General features: G+C 41.7%; 1 protein-coding gene across 1 annotated transcript in view; it reads right to left on the reverse strand.

Annotated features, from left to right (window-relative positions):
• The window catches only part of FNDC3B (fibronectin type III domain containing 3B), a 186,166-nt gene that overhangs the window by 111,280 nt on the left and 55,207 nt on the right, over positions 1-19,679 (reverse strand). The gene's annotated exons all lie outside the window — the stretch shown is intronic.

Raw genomic sequence — 19,679 nt, forward strand, 5'->3', positions numbered from 1 at the left:
TGGGCACAGAGATGCTCACACACTCTCACCAGCCTCCTGCCACCCATTCTGGCAGGGGTGAGGGCAGGGAATTGCAGGTTCATGTCTGCACTCCCTCCCACCTCGCTGCATCCCTACAGGAACGAGCCAGGGCTTCATCCCATCTGTGGTTGTAACATCAACTCCTGCAGCAGGAAGCTGAGAAGACTCTGACACATGTAATTAGCTTTTCTCTGCCCGACGTGTGCTCCATCTTAACTATTGCTGTTTTGAATTTGTGGGATTCATTAACTCAGCCCTAACAGAGAGACCCGCAATTTCTACATCCTTAATCAAATGTCCTGCTTCAAATAGATTCATGGAATGGCAGATTCTGAGAAAAAAAACATCAAAAAACTACGAAGAAAATCCACAAGAACAGCCCTGCTTGAACACACTAATGCTGCAAAGGGGCAAAGTCCTTGCATCAGCACCATGCAGAGAGAAGGTGGGAACCTCCTCTTCTGAACTTGATGCTTGACCCCATTTCAGTCAGCAGCTGGGCTGGAGGTGGGTTTTTTGGTTTGCCTGTTGCTGGGATTTCAGGAGGGGAGAAGCACAGAGTGAAAGCAGGAACAGTTTTCTACTCTGATACACCCCAGTTGGAGAACAACCTTTCCATGAGCTCCTTGCCATGCTCAGTGAAGAGGGAAAAATCCCTTCTCTGAAGCTTCAAAAGGCGTTGTGCAAAGGAGGAGCAGGAGGGAAAAGGCTAAGTGGGAGCCCTGAAACTCATGGGATGCTTTTTGCATTTGCCTCCCAGCTTCCAAGGCTGCCTGCTGGCAGCAGCACTCAGGTCTCTCAGGTACTGCCCTGCAGCCCTCAGCAGAGCTCCATAAATGTTAGGAGAGCTTGTACGGATGGAAAAAGTCTGTATTTACACAGCAATAATAACCACTCACCATAAGCCTAAACATGAATCCCTAGCAAAGGGCTTTCCCTAAATGAAGGGGATGGGGGTCTCTTTAAACATTAAGCGCAACAAAATTATACCATGGAAACTCTGGGACATTATTCAAATCATCCACATGAATAAAACATCCCACTTTTGCCAAGTTTTGTTCAAGCTGACTTCAGATTTCTGCTTAAACAAACCTCAGGCAATACTGACATCATTTGTAGCAAAGGCAGCATTTTATTTGAGCTTGAAATCTGAGGGTGTTGGGTAGATTACCAAATAAAGAGTTGATTTTTCATCTAAAGAATCTCAAATGACCTGACTTCAAAGGCTGGATTTAGACTTACTAAGCCAATGGAAAACAAACATCTTTAATCTCCACACTGACATTAAACTCAAACAGAAAATAACTCTGGGAAAAGCCCTTTATCATCAGGCTACTACACAGAAATAGGGGAAAGGTGGGGGGAAAAAAAAATTTGAGATTATTCTACATTAATAGCCTGCCTCACAGGCAAGGTTACCTAGTTCCTTCTCTTTCTGTTATATTTTTTCCAGCCCATTTTACTCCCCTCTTCTTCAAATGTTAAATTAGGCCAGACACTGAGCCTCTATTAAAACACCTGAACACTGAGAATTTACTCCAGGGCAAATCCAGGCGTTTAGACACATATGCAAACACCTAAATTATCCATTCCCTGCATTTAGATGCTCCTGCACTTTAGCTAAGAAATAAGTTGCACATGAAAGAAGACAGGTCTGAGCACCAAGTGATCATTTTTTGGCCATGGAGATTCTAAGGTATTAGATCTGAAGCCTTATTTCAGTAGAGGATTCGACTCTGCATGTTCCTCATCTTTGAGGACTAGAAACCATGTGCCTTACTAAAACCAAGACACACTAAAATCTTCTTTCCCATCTCAAAAACAACTGTTTCCAAAAACTGCTCAGCAACCCAAAATATACAATACTCCCCAAAAGAAGAGAGAGGGTAGGGAAGGAAACCATCTCCTTTGCCACAGCATCACAGCCACCAAATGATGTGTGGCCCAGGCACCCAAAGGTGACAATCTGCCACTGAGATGAAACAGGCTCCGAGTTTGAAGGCAGGTTTAACAATGAACAATGGAAAACAATATTCAAAGAAGGCACCACAACTTGTTTGAAATGAGGAGATGAAATCTGTTTGGGGGAATTCCAACACAGAACCCATCCATCCTTTATTCAGGCACGAGAAAGTACGTGATCTGCTGAGAGCTGCTGCAAGCCTCACCACTCAGACTTACAACAGCATATCCACAAGTAATAACATGCCATCACATTTCTTTTTTAAACAACAGCATTGCCTTCCTTTTGAAAAGGAATATCAAGTTTCCTGCTGAATAAATTGAGGGAGCCTCATTATTTTTAGCACGCTAAGTGAGCCTGTCAATCACTTACATAAATACATACAATTAGTTTGATCCAGCAAGATCCTGAACACATGTAATTCTCAGACTTTAGAAACCTGACCGACCCACAAAGGCACACACAGTGTCTCACAAGTATGGAATTACATGGACTGTGTGTAGCCTAAAAACACAGAGTGGCAGAAACATTGCACTAGATGGAGAAGTCCATGTGCTCCCTTTGCAAAAGAGGCACTGAAGCATCCATCCAAATTTTTCTGGATTAATTTTATCATTCCAGTGTTGTCAGGTGGCACATGGGGCTGAACTCCACCTCATCTTTGAGGTGTAAATGAGAAATTAACTTCATTTGGTTAAAAGAACAGCACACTCTGGAAAAGCACATGATCTTTGGTGAAGCTTTAGAAACTCCTCCAATTCACTTTCCAGTTTTAACAACACAGAATCCCAGTCTCCATGGGACAGAACAACACAGAGGACCCATCAGTTCCCAAATGCAACTGGCACTGGGCAGATGCCCCAGCAGAACACAGCAGGAGCTTCTGCCAGGTCATTACACCTTAATTTAATCTGCAGCCTTGCTGACTATTCTGGGGAGGTGTCTAAATCTGACCTGCCAAATTAAAAGTCTGAGAACACAAAATGCACAATGCTGCTAAGTGGAAAGCATTTTAAAAATATTCTTGAATGGAATTGTTGAATATTTATGGACAGAAGCAGATCAGCTGTAACTGGAATGGAAAACCACCCACATTCCAACCCCCACCTTCAAAACATCAAGCTGGGAATTTGTGATGTGTAACTTCAGAAAGGTCTTCAAGGAAATACAGCCTAGGATTTAACTATCAATTCCGCTTTTGTCCAGATGGAGAAAATAGCTTTTGCAACTAAAGGAAAACCCATTACTACTGAGGATATGGGGTAGATGGAGTCGGACTCTTTTCCAAAGTGCACAGCACTATGATGAGAGGCAACAGACAAACTCAAACACATGAAATTCCAATCACATATAATGAGGACCTTTTTTTTTTTTTAATTCACTCTCTATGAGTGTGATCAAATGATGGGTTTCCCAAAGAGGCTGTGGAATCCCCATCCTTGGAGATGTTCAAGACTCAGCTGAACAAGTCCCTGAGCACCTGCTCTGTCTGGCTTTGGGGATGGCCTTTGGAGATCTACCTAACCTAAATAATTCCGTGATTTAATTCTGCAGGAAAAAGCTTTAATGCTGCACATAAGCCTGGAGAGTTCTACTGACAAAGGCTTCTTAAAAAATACAAGAATTAAAAAACAAAGACATGCAAACAGCATGAAATATACCATAATAATGAGGAACGTTTACGCAGTACAAGGTTCCTACTCATGTCTGTTAAGTGAGTTACAGTCTATTAATTACTCCAGGGCAGCCAGTTTCTTATGAACCCACCAGGCATGAAAAGAATGTGAGGAATATCAGGTAGAAAACACCTGGAAATTTCTTCTGCCCCAATTTGTTTCAACACTTACTAATACTGTGTGAATTATTTATAAAAAAAGACAGGAATGCACCGGAGTACCAAGGAAAGTCTACGAATCTTTGCGACATTTCATTTTTGTAACTTTAATCCTGCTGCCTTCTCAGTTTTCCTCTGATGTAGAGTAAACAGTGTAGGCAAAGCAACTTGTCTCTTGAAAGCATTGCCTCTAAATACTCCTGCCATTAGCAAGAGCTCCTAAACCTGGCAGGTCACTTTTGATATGATCAAACAGCACACAGTTATTTTATGAAGTCCACTGGATAAAAATTACCCAGCCTGCATTCGTCTTTGAACAGTGAAATTGTTTTTGCTTTTTTTTTTTGATTTTAAGGCTGCCAGTAAGAAGTCTATTAAGAAAGATCTTTTTAAGCTCTCAAAAGTATAGCTGGATACTTTGTACCAGTGCTACTCATGATCAGCATTAAAACCATTATAATCAGATAATTTCAGGGCTTTAGGGAACCATGCTCTACCATCTGGGGACTGACCACGCTGCAGTAAATCAGGCACAACTCTATAAATGTTGAAGGAATTTGTACTATAAAATCATCAAAACTAATCTTACAGGCCATGTACCAATTTTAGTAACAAATAGGGTCCAAATGATAAAAAAGCTCTTAACAAGTAACAGCTGATAGCCAGGCAGTTTGCAGGTGGCAGGAGAACACCACCAGGAGTGGGATCCATGTGGTACAGGCTGAAAACCTCCATCCAGGAGCCCTGTCACACAAATATTCCTCGTTCCCCAGAAGTACTTCACTGGTTATTGAGGTCCTCAACAGCTGGATCAATCAAAAAAGTCTGAACTACAACATGAATGTTGTACATAAATGCTATGTACTACAATATAAATGAGATTTCATATGATGGGATAGAGACCAGACTAAGAAGGCTCAGAGGGTTTAAGAGTTTGGCATTGAATCTGTGAAAAACCAACCACCTTGAGGCTGATCCCAGTAACATTTATTCAATTACTTCTGTATATAAAGATGCATTTTTCTATACCCAAGTTTCTTTAAAGCTTGGAAGTGTTTCCAACACAAGCAGTGCAAGCTCATCCTGGTGGACTAAAGCATAAATAACCCTCAACTTAAACTTCTCGAAATTACTTCCATGATAATTCTGTGAGGACTCAACTTCAGGAGAAGAGGTGCTCTAAGTGATCACAGGATTTAAAAAACAAAAAACCTCCTCCAGGCTTGGAAAGTATTCTGACTGCATTGAGGCATCTTCTTCTTCAAAGGCAGTTTTCCCATCCCAGCAGTACAAGGTTCCCTGCACACACAGGCTGCACCACAAGAGTCATCCCCTCCATCTGACTCCTGGGAATGTTTACTGGGTCAGTGGTTACTAAATAAACCAGGCATTCAGACTTCCAGTCACCCCAGCAAACCAACCCCCTTCTCAAGTGTCATGAGACAAGCACAGCTCAAACAAATTTGGAAATGAGTCTTTGATCAGCAGTTTCTCCAAGTTCAAGGTTCTCCTCCTTTGTGCCTCCAACCAGGCACAAGATGATGATTTTTGGTTTTGTTAAGCACAAGTTCCATCAGAGTGCTGTTTTAAAAGGTCACACTATTTCTTTTAATCAGAAAATGTATGAAGTTACCAATAATTGTCTGTCCTGGGTTGGCACTAACCCATGATATCCATGTGCATCCCTATTCCAGCTGGGAGAGCCCTATAAAGGATGGTTACTTTGCTCAGCAAGAATCCTTAACACATGTCAAAACCACTCAATTTTTAATTACAAACCCCTTCTGTTAGGTTTCCTTTTTCCTGACACATGGGACAGAGTGAGTGATTTGCAAAAATCCTGCACATGCAGCAGCAGGGAGATTTCCAAAGCAACCTGGTAAAAGCATGACACAGGAGGACAGGCAAATCCCAGAGATGTAAGAGTCATCTCTGTGACAAAGCTGCCTGCAAAGGGCCAGAAATCCCCCAAGGTGCTGTTTTATGGCATCTCTGTGGGATGTCTCCATCCTGCCACAAGCCCCCAGGAAGGCATCTTTGGATGGGGAGAACTGCAAACAATAAAATCACCCAAGGAGATGCCTACAAAAAGTTGTTAGAATTGATTATGTTTTTCTCAAATATTAAAAAACACCCCCCCCCCAAAAAAAAAAGCCAAACAAACAAACAAACAAAAAAAAACCCTACCAAAAAAACCACAAAAAAACCAAACAGAATAAAACGAAAAAAACCCTACCCAGCTGAATTTTCAGCCCTCTCCTCCTCAGCAGTACTTTTCCTGCAAGTGGAACCAAAGACTACATAAGTGTCTTTTCATATAGGAAAATAATTGAAGGCTGAATTATTCTCCCTAAATTCTATTTATATTAAATCACTTTTACTTCATAAAAATGGAAATAAGTATGCAAACACCTTTTGAAGGCGCCCACTTGCTTCTGCATATACCCACCAAGGAGATAATTGTCTACCTATGTTTTTAAAAGAACAAAAGGCTTTTCCTCTGGTAAATAAATAATTTATTTAAAAATTAATCTTGTTTATTAATTGTTGCCTTTTGAATGAGCAAAGCTTTTAGTTGTGTCAAAGCTATTAACAGTGGCAGTTGTACATTAAGCAAATTAAATATTCAGCAGCCTCACTTCAGTGCCCTTCTGTAATTGCAGATTGGTTACCAAACACCTCATCTCTTTGGTAAATAAAAGGATATTTCTGCATTTATTTTAAAAGCTGATTTCAGAATTCAGTAGAGATTTTATGCAAATTATTATAACCACTATGTAAATATCCAAGGTATTTTTGCTTTTACAGAAAATCATGGCAAGAGTGCTTTTCCTAGGACTGTCCCCACTCCATGTTTAGAATTCCTTGGATGCTTGAGCACTATCATTTCAGCATCAGGGCAAAAGTAACTGCAAGAATAATGATATGTGGCTGTGCAGATAAAACACTGTGAAATAAGAATGGTCTGAAAGGTTTTGAAATCAAGAGATTCCATATAGCAAAATAACAGAGCACATGAAGTGGAAAGCTCTGCTCTATTAATAAAAGCTTGAACATGCACTAATTCTCACAATTGCTATTAACTGGGGGAAAAGACTCCATGCATTGTGGTTTCCACTGTAACCAGTGACCCAACTGGAAAGATAAACCAGGAACAACTTTTGTGCCAGTGACTCTCTTGCTATGACAGAGCACTCTCTCTGCTCAGCCACCAGCTGCACCAATTTCACCTGTATTCTTGAATAAAGTTGGCTCAGTCACTACAGAACTGCTCCCAGGCAGAAGGAAGGTGGTGCCAGCACCTTTTTCTAAAGTTATTTGGTTGTACACTCAGGAATGGAAACATTTGAGGTCCCCTCTGTGCCAGGAGGGACCAAGAGCTCCATCACCCCTTGTTCATGCTGCACACAAGCCCTCACCTTGAGATTAGTGCCCAAATATCACACCAGGCAAAACAATTTCTGTCTCTAAATTACATTCAAAAGGTCTGTGAGACACAGAGAAAGTTACAATAGAGAAATCAAGGGAGGGGCTGCTCTGGGCACAAGTGGGCATAGTCTGGTGGAGAACCAGAAACTGATGAATTCTCTCATCGCAACCAGTACAGCCCATTCACTGTGCTCTGCATTCCCAGCCAGTGGGTGTGATGTCTAACTGGAGAGCAATGGAAATAGACTGGTCCCAGTTTGGATTTGGCATGAACTGTCTGCAAGTGTGGTTTACCAAAATAATCCATATATCCAAGCTGTTCTAAGGCACAATACATTACATTTTGCACATTATTACTTCCATGGAGAGGCGTTTCATGGAGGAGAAAAATCTGAAGCCTCAGAAACCTGAGTTCAGGTAGGTATAGATATTCAAGCTCCCTTTTGTTTTAATTAACATAACATTATTTTCATGGCAATCTATATATTCCATACTACATGCAGACTAAAAAAAAATTAAAAGCACTGTCCCAAAATCAAAACTGTGATGAGAGAAATGAAAGCCAGACAATGCTACATGCAGCATTACAGAGGCAACATGGAAAAGCATCAAGAGGGTGAGATTTTAGAAAGTCTTTCTGGGTCACTCACTGTTACAGCAGCAGCTAAAATTATACTTTAACCTGGCTTGTCTTGCAGTATCTAATAATCAGCTCGGATTTCAGGTAACCTGAACCCGCCTGCTAAGATACCTTTGCAATATGTCATTCCACATAACGCACCCAGTGAAACAGGTGCAGTTAAGGCACAGTTTTATGTTTGATTTCATAAGTTCAAAAAAGAGGAGCTACAAGAGCAATTTGAAGCAGTCTGCAGCATCTCCTACACGGCCAGGGCACAGACAGGCAAGTGGGGCCACTGGCACACAGGCAGGATGGGCTGGTTTTGGGCTCACCCTAAGCAGACATAAAATGTTTCTAAGAATTTTATAAACTATCTCCCCCCACAGAGATAACCTGATATCCTTAATTTTCACTACTCACCCAAAGAGATTGGAAAGTGAGAACAAAATTCTACACAGTGCTGTCACAAAACTCAACCAACAGCCTGAGGTTGGAAGCAGATTTGAAGACTGAAAATTAATAGCATTAACACACAAAGGAAGTGGAGACGAAGCCTTAACACTTTTAGTACTATTTCTAAAATTTTATTATAGAAGGATGAATATTATTACTGATTATCAAAGAGCTTGCACACAAATCAACTTCTCAATCAACTGAACCGATTGCTCAAGACAGAATTGTTTCATACACAACTAATGTTTGTAAAATTTTACTTCCACAAATACAGGATACAAACAATTAGTCTTCTCCCTTCACCAGGGGGGTGAATCCCCACAGGTCTCAAAACCATTTGACACGAGTCTAAGCAAACAAGTGATGCTTTCTGGATGCAGTGATTAGGGTCTGTGACACTAAAATCACCCTTAGCATGATAGATAATCTGCTACGGTAAATACATTAAATTATACAACAGAAAAATACCTTTCTGTTGCTTTAGCCATTACACAGTACCTTTACTGGGTGCTGAGGCACTGCAACAGCCCAGAGCAGCTGTGGCTGCCCCTGGATCCCTGGAACTGTCCAAGGACAGGTTGGACAGGGCTTGGAGCAACCTGGGACAGTGGAAGGTGTCCCTGCCCATGGCGGGGGGGGGAATTAGATGATCTTTAAGGTCCTTCCAACCCAAAACCATTTCATGATCTCAAGACAATATCAATTTCCAGCATTATTAAAGAGAAATGGAGCTCTCACCCCACAATCTCTTGCAAGGATATTACACTGACAGACAATTAAGACATTTTATATATTTATATATATAGTGTGTAACCAACCTTGTGGCATACTGCACGTAAAACATTACAAATTGATACATTCTCTCTTTTCAGCTTTCCCTCACGCAATACAAGGAATTTCAAACCAACAAGAGGAACCCCGCCAACAAGTTCATTTTCTACTCCTTTGGTCTAATGATTTAGGTCAGTCTCTAACAAAGTGTTTGCTGGCACACAGTTATAAAAATGTTGATTTTTTTAAGGTTCTAACAAGCTACTGAAGGAAAAGGAAAATCAAAGGTGTAAATAAGCCCACAAATGTTAAGTGAATGTCTGGTATTCTGATGCTGGATTAACAGATGCATTTTTCCTTCAATGTAAACCACAATCCTTGATTTTTAATACTTGCATGAATCTGTAAGTGTGCATTTCAATCTTCTTTGAATTTTGAACCAATCAAAGATACAGATCATGATCCATTAGCAGCCTATAGATTCAAGATGATGCGAAGGAGGTGTAGAAACCAACCTCACTTTGAAGAAGTACTTTCAGAGGTTTATTTAAAGAACCCCATGTCCTTAACACAAGAAAACACCACACAAGTAATAAAAAGAGTTAACTGCTGCAGTCTTTCTTACTTTTAATATCATTGTTAATGACACAATCTCATTACCAGCTTATGCTCCAAATCAAGGAACTTTTACTGTTTGAATTCTTATACTTTAAAAGGAAATGCACATAAGCTTTGGCAGAATAATAAAGGAAAATATGGATTTTCTGGTTCACGTATGTTTATGTTAAACTTTTTAGAGTTTGCTCTAAAAGCATTGTCCTAGAACAGTTAGGATGTCAAATTTAAATAATCTTATTAGAAGGCTGAAGCAAAACACAGACAGTAGACAAAACTCTAAACAAAGTTTTAAAAAGCATATGCAAGAAACAGCTATGCTTTTAAAGAAGAACAAAGCCTTCCACAAAGCCTTCAAGGGCTCATGTGGATAATAAGTCAGGAGTAAGACAACCATAGCTATGCATTTATTTGCATCAGCTGGACATCAGAAGAAAACACTTGAGCATCACAGATGTTGCTTTCCAGCTGCACAAACTCTGCCATTAAAACTTTGTATGCATTCAAAATGTTGACAGTGCTGTGAAGGAGGGAGCTCTAACAGAAACGTTTAGATTCCAGCACCTTGAAGGACACAGGGCATCTCCTGCAGTATGGATTTGCCATGATGGCTGGCCCAGCTGACTCATATTCCTTTTTGAAATCAGGTCCCTAAACCAAAACATGAAAGACCACCTGCAGGCATTCCCTACTTTCTCCAGCTAACTTGAAAATGAATGGGTTGTTTGATATTGTCCTGTTTCAAAACAACATACTTTTGTCTCCCCAGTGGTGTTTATGAAGCCTAGGGCTGGTTAACAAGTTTGAAGGACACATTTTTGCCACATTACTGAAGGAATGTGGTGAGCTATCCTGGCAACCTGAACACTGAAAAATAATTTACATTATAAAACCTGCAAGCAGGAATAACCAGAAAAATATTTTCACATAATTTTGCTTCCAAGTATCAAGTTAGGGATTTTTTTATTAACAAATATTTGCTTTATTAGAGCTTTATTAACATCTGCTGAAAAAGCTCAAGGTGAGGGAAAAATGACCACACTGAAAGACAGTTTCTTTCAGCCTCCTTGTGACAAGGGTTTTTGCATTCCTGTGCCAAGAGCATGTCTGGCTAAGGATAGTGATCTGGGCTGCTGTGATGAAAGCAGGCACATATTTAGTATGTTTGATCTGCCAGGGGCTCTGCCTGGGTATTGTCCTGCTCATCTCCCAGAGCCACAGGAACACTTACTCCTGGCATTCCCCAGCACCATCCCCATGTACTGTCATTGCTTAAAACTGCTGCCTTTGCACACAAAATGTGTGTTTCAGCAAGAGCTGGGCTGCCCAAAAAGTCCACCTTGGAAAGCTCTTTGTACTCTCGAGATTTTTTTTACAAGTAACTAAGAAGGGAATTATTATTTTTTTTTTAAACCACGTGCTACCAAAGGCCCCCAAAATTATCAGCATGTGAAAGAAACTTGCTTTACACCTTAACTGCATTGTGTTTAATTGATAGAGTATGACAAGCACATCCTTAGCTCTCTAGAAAGTGAAGTGCCTGCCCCTCCCTTCTGGCTGTGCTCCCCAGTTTGTGCCAAAAGAGCAAGGACTGAGCATCTCCACCAGCTTCACACAAACCAGCTCTTTGTAAAGGCCTTCATCCAGATCCATCTCACCAAATTTTCAGATTTGAGGTGCCCATGAACACCCTTGTCCCTGCCTGTGATTGTCCAATGCACCCTTTGGGATGCTCTCCCTGTTTTGGAGGGAACCGAGGTGCTGGATCCACCCCCAGTGACTGCCTGGAGTTACATGAAACACTGCAAGTCTTGGATCACACTCATCAGACTAACAAGTGTACCTGAAATAAAGCTGTCTCACAGTTATTTCATTCTCAGCTTCCATGGGATTTCTCAGATTCTTTGGATTTCTCACCTTCTGTGCTCTTCATTTCTTTCCAGTGAAGTACTTACTGACAACTATTGGTAGGCTAATACAGAAATAGGGGTTTGAAATTATTTGCTTCTAAGACATGGAAACCAAACAGCTGAGAAATCTCTCCAAAATCCAAAAACCTGAGAAATCGAGCAACTCTCAGCATGTTAGTCAGATGGAAAAAAAAAAAATTACTGCAGGGACATGGGAAATGGAATTATCCTCTCTGTGCTTTGATGTGCAGAGAAAAGTATCCTATCTTCTAAAAAAAAATAACTGTGATCACATTCTGCTATTCAATACCTTGCATTTCAACAAGGAGGACTGTCTGATATTTTAAATAACAGAAATAAATCAAAGCTCTATTTCTGAACTGTCTGAAGCCACGTGTCCTCCCCACACAGTCCCTGCTGCTCTCCCTCCTCCCTTCCTCTTACTCCACAGGCCAATAACCTCCCAAAGGCAATAAAAGCTTTCTGATTCTCTTTAGTATGTTTAGGTGGCCCCTATGATATAGTAGGTTAATTGTAAACAAGTTACTGTAATCACAGGTGCTTCTACTGAGAACTTAAACATGGAATAAACAAATTGACTTATGTAGGCGGGGAAGGAAGGGAAATGGACTCTCACTGTCCACAACCTCACATTATTTGGCTGTAATATGTATTTTCCCATCTGCAAGCTAAGCAACAGCTCCACTCTTCTCAGGGAGAACCTGAGAGGTGCATAGTGGACTACAAATCCTTTATGCCTGCTTAGCAGCTGACAGCAAGAAAAAAAGCAGGAAGCTCAGATGTGCTTGGCATGCGTTGGGAAGCTACAATACATTTGCATCCACAAAACGTTATTATTAAGTACTAAGCAATAACAAGGCAGAAAAGATTTCCTTCCAAGCTGTTAAAATTTTCCAGCCGATGGGTCCCGATTAGTCACAACAAAACTATTTCATCACAGGGTGAAACAAACGCATCCACTCTGGCAGCGCCGCGGCCACGCCGCACCTCGGAGCATGACATGACGCACAGATGCTGGCAATCTGGGGAGGGGGTGGCAGCCTGCTGCACACATCTGTTATTGTGGGAAAAAGCCATGTTGGTGTTTTGTCAAATTGCTCTATTAGTAATGAATACAGCTGTTCCACATGGGATAATCTGTGTTGCAACACTTCGCTAAGTGACTCCGCGCACAACTATGCCCTGCTGTTCATGCTCGGCTGTAGTTCTGATTATCCAGGGAGATGCCACTGTGCTTTTAAAATTTAAAAAAAAAAAAGGTTGAGCACAACTGTTTGTGCTTCAAGGAATGTCAAAATAAATAGTTTCTCCCTGCCATGTATGTGTTTTTCACTGGAAATCACAATGTATTCTGAAATTAGGGCAACTGCCCACTGGTAACACAGAGCTGAGCCAAGTGTCTCTTCAGCTTTGCTGAGAGCAAAGGTAGGGCTGACCAAGGTTTTAGCATAAACACAGGAGAGCCTGAGAAGTTATCACCACCTCAGGCTTCAACTCAAGGCTTAAGTAAAGGAAAATACCATCATCCTCCTCCCCTTGATAAATCCCTGAATGGAAATAAGTAAAGGATTATCACTGCTCACAGACTAACTGAAAGTCAAAGGAACAGCCCAGTGCTCAAGGCTACACTTTTTGCTTACTACCCTCTTGTCACATCTGAGGCTGATGTTAGACCAAATACATTCCCTGTTACAAAGCCATTTCCAACACAAAATACTAAGTCTACTGAGATAGTGACTATCACAATAATGCCTTAAACCAGGCTACAGGTGCAGCACCTTTGAAACTGCCAGCCTGCAATGAGAATGTGGAATTTGTGTCAGTTCTCCCCCCCAGAGCTCAGCTTTCAGACTTTGTGCAGCTACAGACGGACCCTGAGGACAGTGGCCTTTTGTGTGCAAGGCCAGGTGGGGAGCTGGGTCCTGCTGCTGGCAGACACCTCGAAGGAGCTCTCTTTGTCCACAGGTAACAAAACCCTCTGCTTCCAGCAGATACAGCACAATGGTTAACAGGATAGGAGAGCATGTGCAACGGTGAAATGAAGTTGATGGTGATATTTTACACTGAGGAAAAAACATAAAAAACCCCACCCTGGTTTCAAGAAGACACTTAGAGGCCAACAAGACTTCAAAAAGAAAAGGGGAAACAGCCAGGTGGGAAAAAAATAATTCCCAGATATGCAAACCTATTTGGATGTGTATTTTTGAGATGCTCTCATTTAAGTACAAATAGAAATATCCAGTGGATGAAATTCCCACTTGGTTTCCCAAATTGGAAATTCCCAAATTTCCACTTTTGTAAAGCTCTAGGGTAAAACCCACTACCTGCACAGATAGTACATGCATTTATACTTAAGCACCAGTTTAGTTCTTCTGTGCCTCTTTTCTGCCTCATGCACAGACCAAGAAAAAGGCACTTTTATGGTGACCAGACCCTCAGCTGTGGTCAGCCTGTGAAGCTGCAGGGGCATGCTGGGGGTGCAGGATGCCCATCACAGCATCCACTCCAAAGCTTTAGCCCAAGATGTGCCCTCTCAGTCACAGCTGCCAAGGTGGCAAAGCTGACTTGTAGTGTGGGAAAATGCTGCAGGTACAGAAGCCACAAGTGTTTGCTGCAGAATGGATGCACTGACATGGGAAAGTACAAAGCATGCAGGTCAAGTTGCAAGCAAGGCAGGAAGATGCAGAGCAGGGAAAACTGGCAATCCTCATGTGAATTTGAAATAATATGTGCCAAGCCCTCTGAAGTCCAAAAGAGGCTGTGATTCTCCTGATATTTGGACAGAAGAATGAGACAAACAACAGGAGGAGAGGCCACTGTTTCTGAACTGAAGAATTTATATTGCTCTGAAATCAGGGAGAGAGTTCCTCTCCACGCAGCATCCTTTAGTGAACGAGCTCCTGAGCTGAGGCCAGGGAGGAGCAGGGACTCCAAGGATAACCCCTTTGTGCACCCCTCACAATTTACTGATCCCCAACAAGTGTCTGCAATTTTCCTTGAAAATAAATTAAATGGTTCCCAGACAAAGAAAAGGCACAGCCCTGCCAGAAGATCTCCACAGGACTGAAGTGACACCTGACTGCCCAGCACCTCCTCAGCCCCTGGGCCATCTGCATTTCCCATTTCTTTCTGGGCAGTTCAGCAGATGATCAGTTCTAGTTCACAGCAGAAAGAAGCCTGAGGTGACACAAGTGTAATGAATATGGGCTGGGTTTCAAAAGCCCCCCCCAGCAAGACCATATGCAGAAGAAACAATAAAAAGGGTCTCACATACAAGAGGGTGCCAGGCTCTCCTCTGGGGTGCCCATGTGATGATGCCTCACAGCCACCCAAAGCCTGTGGGACACACACCCAACAAGCAGTGAAAAGCAGGCACTTCAAACCATCTGTAAACTGAAAAAAAATCATTTAACAAGTGGCTTTCTTGTGTTCTAACCCCTGTAACGCACAGCTCATGTTCCTAACTCACATTAGTTCATCATTTTCCTACCATGGTGCATAATTAGTGACTGGATAAATAGGTTTGTGAGCTAATGCCACTAAAGTGGAAGTATCACTCTCATTTCTTCCTCCTCCTGACCTCCTCCTCCTCTTTTTTGCTCCTGAACTGTGGGAGCTGAGACTAAATGGCAGAAGATCAGTTTTTCCTTCCTGACCTGGCTAATGGGTCAGGCAAATGCCAGCACCAGGCAGAGGAAACAGTGGGAAATGATGCAAAGGGTGGAGAGGACATCATGAGGTCATGTCTTTCAGCAGCAGCAGCTCTTCATCAGGTCAGGTCATTTGTATCAAACCAAAGTCAAAAACAACCACTGTTTTTACCAGTAAAAACTGTCTTCTACTAATAGAAAAATCACAAGGGAGAGAAGCACTTTAGAGCAGTACAAGACAGAGAAGCCACCCAACTGAACTGAAAGCTCTATAAGTATCAACACATCCACAGCAAGGCTGAAGAATCATTATCCAGCTTCTGAGACACAATTAAAATAAAGGTTTGAATGTAGGTTAGACATACTGGAAGATGTAGTAATTCACAGGTAAAATACAGAAGATGAATAAATCAGAAAGAGGCAGAAAAGAGTTCCTTATGTACAATGAAACAGCACTGGTGAATGCAAGCAAACCAAATAAAATGACACTTGGGAATAAAATACTATTTTCACTTTATCTCCATCCAGAATAATACAATTAAAATTCTGAGCATGATTCTCTACAGCCCCTCACGTTTGGAGGATGGTACTTTGGCCAACACTCTCTCAGACTTGCAGCATGTACTTTCCCTCTTTTAATCAAAAATACTCTTCAAAAAGACAATGAATCAGAGCATGCAGTTCACTTGTGTGCTCTGAAACTCCTTCTGAAGGGGGCAAATTTGCTCCACTGGCTGCTGAGGAATTTGGAGGGTGTCTGGTCCCCTGGAAGGCAGGCAGAGCTCTCACCCCACTGAGAACACAACTCTTCTGGCCACATTTCCCAGGCACATCTCATGGGGAGAGGCATCAGCTGTCTCCAGAGGGAGTCAAAGTCAGCTCCACAGATGTACAAGAGTCACTTTTTACTGAAGGGGGTGGGAAATCTGTGGAGAGAGCAGCAAAACCCACGTGGAAGCATGCAGGGCTTAGAAAGAGCTCCATGTTCCTTATCAGCAGTGCTGCATGCTGCCAGCTTTTAAGGGCTATCTGGTTTGAACTGCAATTTTTCAGCCTCTAACTGCATTTGTACTTAGAACAGAATCACTGCTGCTTTAATGACTCTCATTACATTTTTAATTATAAAAAGTTCAACTTAAAATTGCCCAGACATTTGCACAAACTACTTTTAGCAACTCACTAAACCCAGGCAGATAAGACTAACCACTGTGCCTGCCTGGCACATCTATCTTAAGAGTAAAAATAAAGCAAGAAAAATAATGCTTGAAATTGGATATTTAAAATGGTCCTTGCCATACAGCTCCTAAAATGATGAAACAAGGGGTTTAAGAAGTTGGAAGCACAGGAGAGATAGTAGTATTGAAGTAATATTGCAACTGTACAGTCTGAGCTTAGAAAATAGCTGCAGTTCTATTTCTGACATAGCAGTTGGCTCAAACAGCTATCTAATTCCCTTAACCCATCTCGTGCATAAGCTTTTCTGGCTACATATAGAATGCAAATAACTGGGAATGAGCAGCAGTTGATGAATCAGCTTGTAGATCTCAATTTCTTTTGTGGCTATATTGTACTTCAGGGCAGAGCACCCAAATTTGATGCAAAGGTACCTGTGTAGACCCTAAAACTGAAATTCATTCAATTTGCTGTGTTTGTCGACAACACAATTTCAGTCTTAGATTCACCCTGAGGAAAACTAACCTTCTGTTATTTGAACATATAAAAGGCTGTAGTTCAAATAAAGCCAAGGCATCAATAAATAAATTGAAAAACCTTTGAACACACTCCCACCTTTCTGTAGAGTTAAGCCTCACTTGCAGGGAAGCTGTTGGAGAGAAGAGGAGGAGAAAAACTCTTTTGTAAACCAAGGCTCCTTGGCTGAGGCACTTAGCAGGAAAACATTCAACTCCTGTGCTATGTAATTTAAAAAAAAAATTAAAAACATTTTTAAAAATTAAAATTTGTCACTGTTGAACCAGCTCACCAAGGACCCTGCTAGCCAGGCTGCACACTGCTTTGGCCTTTTGTAAGGAACAAATTCCAATAATACTCAAAGTGAGCTGTACCCTGGCTGAGCAGACATGATCTAGAAATGCAGGTAATAAAAAAAGATACTGAACATCCCTTGTAAGTATTCTGGGGCAGGTAATCTTTTTACAAGACATGAAGACTTTTATACAGTACAATGAAGAGTCAGGTAAAATTTTCTGCAGATGCCAGGCAGTTCCAATGGACATGTGATATATGTAGCATGCAGTGCAATAAAGTGTCTTAAAAAAGACAAATGTACAGAATGAAAATGAGTAGGAAAAAAGGATCAAAACAATTAGACAGTTCCTTATTTAGCCTAGTGAAATCTCTAGGGACACCTCACATCTGCTCAGGTTTCAAACCAGTTGGTACCCAGAGCCTCACCTTCCTTGGGGACAATCCTCAGCCATCCTCTGCAGCCATCACAGCCCCTTCAAACTGTTAAAGCATTTCACAGAGTACAGAAAAACGTACACAGGCACTTGTGTCCACAAAGGATGGGCACTCAGATGACTCTGGAATAACAGCATTAATATGCACGTTCATTTTCCCACTGACTCATTACCTCTCTTATCCAGCCTATTCTGACACATTCATTATCAGAGCAGTTCATAAGAACACAGAATATCCCAAAAGAGAACTTCAGGAGAAGCTTAATTAAATAACCGATTATTCTTTATGTTTAAAAAATAAAGACATGCACGTACACTTCCATGTGACAAGCTCCCTGGGGAAAAATTTGTAAAATAAGCATAAAGTGTTTATTTAACTCAGAGAAGCAATTAAACCATTTAGAAGAGCTCAAAGTAGGCATTATGCTGATTATCCCTTAATTACGTGCATTCACAGCAGTGACAGACAAACTGCAACAATAACAACTATGTTACCATACTTATTTTTTCCTGACCTGGGCACATTCTACAACAAATCCATCAGCAATGTGTATTCAAACTGATTTAAGAGTGATGGTCCACATTGTTACCAGCATGAAGATATCTATGATTGCTGCTCCTAAAACCAAGTTAAACATGTCTAAGTTTATTTCAATACAAACAGACAAAGCTATTTATTTACGTCCTTCTCGTGACAGAGCATCCAATGCTAATGAGAGCCTAATTGCAATTCTCATCTCTCTGTTACTCTGCCCTAATTGCAGCCTCTCACTCCTGCACTGCACCCTCCTGCCCAGGGCTTGGGACCCCCAGGGTGGCAAGGAGGGTGGCACAAGAGGGTGGCAGAGCTTGATCTGTGCTGTCAAGACAGAACTGGCAGCAAACACACGCCAAGGAGTGCCTTGGGGGAAATCCCAGCTGGAGGAACCGCAGTGAGGATCCCAAACCACGCGCTTCCCTTGGATTGAAGGTGGGGATGCAGCTGCAGCCAGCACAGACAGAGCCTGCAAAATGCCACCATGCCTGCAGCTCAGCCACCCAAAAGGCAGCAGCTGGAGCACTTTTTCCACCCAGCAGCAGCATCCCACCACAGGGTGAGCAAAGCCACTTCAGAGCTGTCCTGGCAGAAAGAGCCACGACAGGAACACGCTCTGCTCCAGCCCCGGCAGGGCAAAGCGGCTGCCAAGGCATGGAGTCGCCAAGAAAATTACAATATGATAGTCTTAATTACACTAATTGCGTTTCCTGGTATTGAGGCAGGATTAATATAGTGTTTCTTATGCTAGATTTCATAAGCACAATTGGTTTCAGCTTAACTCTTCGTTATTGTATTGCACAGTTCTTGCAAACAATTAGCCACCAATTATGTTCATTTCGTTTTGCAGATGACTGATAAACATTCCAAATATCAGAATTTTCCCTCAAGGGAGGCAAATTACTTCTAACTTAAGTAACCTTAATGAAGCCTCAGTGAAAATCCTGTGGGCAAGTCACCCCAGGCACTTGTTTGCCATTTCCATGCTTGCACCAAGGATTAGAAAAACTTCCACTCAGAGGAAGAGCCGTAGCCAAAATGGCTTTGGATAGCTGAGTGACCATCTTAAGGTGAAAAAATGACCATATATAAATACAAATATATATATATTTTTAATATGTATGTATATTTTTACAGTTGTACATAAATACCTCTTCTATGTAAAATCAGATGAACGCATATACAGAAACACACATACACACTTGTACACAAATACTTGGTTTAGAAATCAAACATATTTGAGCCAGTGTACATCTCAAGGCTACAGGTGCTGGGAACTGGACTGGAGTGGCCTAATTAATGCCCCACTCCCACCCTGCTCACCACAGCCCCATCATCAAACCCAAGTGCTCACACAATTGAGAATGGCAGGCATTGTGTTTCAGGCCCCTCCGCAGGCACAGCTCCAACATTCAGAACAATCCAGCCAGAAATG

Source organism: Molothrus aeneus, chromosome 10, assembly GCF_037042795.1.
Source record: "Molothrus aeneus isolate 106 chromosome 10, BPBGC_Maene_1.0, whole genome shotgun sequence".
Taxonomy (NCBI): Eukaryota; Metazoa; Chordata; class Aves; order Passeriformes; family Icteridae; genus Molothrus; species Molothrus aeneus.